The sequence below is a fragment of the Chinchilla lanigera genome, unplaced genomic scaffold, assembly GCF_000276665.1.
Source record: "Chinchilla lanigera isolate Chin_1 unplaced genomic scaffold, ChiLan1.0 scaffold00067, whole genome shotgun sequence".
Lineage (NCBI taxonomy): Eukaryota > Metazoa > Chordata > Mammalia > Rodentia > Chinchillidae > Chinchilla > Chinchilla lanigera.
In genome coordinates, this window is record NW_004955468.1 from 12,711,610 (window position 1) to 12,713,120 (window position 1,511).

Below are 1,511 nucleotides of genomic sequence, written 5' to 3' on the forward strand. Positions count from 1 at the left end.
GGGCACTGCCCAGACCTCCAGCCTCACCCTCCCCTGGCATGATGCCCAGTGGTGATGAGGCTTCTGTTCTCGTCAGGGAAGGTTCTTTATTGATAATTCACAGAAAGAGCTGGCAGTCAAGGACAATTCTGAAAGGTCGTTTACTAGTACTGCTCCAGATTTGGGAATTTTATGGATCTATTTCCCAAGAAATAAAAAACATGACCATTAACAAGAGTTGATGTGAATTTGGAGGGTTTTGTTTGTGTCTTTCCTGCAAAGTACAAACATTTTTCTAAAATTAAACATATCATTATCATCATCATTTCAGGAAAAAAAAGAAAGTATTAACAATAAAATAGAAAAAGAATCATTTCACAAAAATCTAAACCTTTATTTTAGCTTGAATAAACAATTCAATACCATGACTTTATCTTTAATTATCTCATTTTGTCACAAACTACCAAACCTTTACTAATGAATGCCTGCATTTTGGGAATAAAGCTGAAGCTTCAGATCCCTCTGTCTCTCCTGTCCCAGTTTCCCTCTTCAGTTCTCAAATCCCCCTGTGTTCAGCTGTACGAGAACTGCTCAGCTCCCCCTCAGTGATAACACATACATCACTTTCTTACGGCACTGACAATATAGCGATCCTTTGGGAAAAATGTGCCTTCTTGATTATTTTCTGTCTTTCTAGGTTCAATATGATGATTTATACAAAATACTCAAATATGTTAATAGAATAAAATAAAACAGCATACATTAAGAAAATCTTCAAGGAAAATACACTGCCTATAGTGGTGACAGCCATCTCCTCCCCAGCATCCTGGCTACCCTCAGACCAATGGTGAAGCCCAAGTTTATCCTAAAAAGGACCAAGAAGATCACCCAGCACCAATTAGAAAAACATGTCAAAATTAAGCATAACTACAGAATCCCAGAGATATTTCTAACTGGGAACAGAGAAGAGTCAAGAGCCAGTTCTTAGCGCTCAAAATTAGAGATGCAGCAACAAGAAAACAAAGCATGTGCTGCTCGACAGCTTCCCAAAGTTTCTTTCCACTGTATCAAGTGGCCTGAAGGGCCGCTGGTGTACAGCAGATCTTACTGTCTGGAAATCGCTCACAGTGCTTTCTCCAAGAACTGCAAATTTTGTGTAAAGAACAGCACAGAAGCCAGGTGTTTTGGCACATGCCTGTAATCCCAGCACTTGGGAGGCTGAGGCAGGAGGACTGTTGAGAGTTCGAGGCCAGCCTGGGCTACAAAGTGAGCTCAAAGCCAGCCTGAACTGCCTAGAGAGACCCTGTCTAAAAAAAAAAAACAAACAGCACAGCTGTCCATCGGAGACAGCAGGCCCAATGCCAGTCTGTTAGAGGAGGAAGATAAATAGGCAAACAGGTACCTATTGTACTTGTGTTAAAATAAAACCATAAAAACTGCACACATAGGAGGGTAATGGAATTCAGCAGAATTAAGATGTGTTATATTCATATAGCAATTCCCAGTGATAAATGTAATCATTACATACTGCA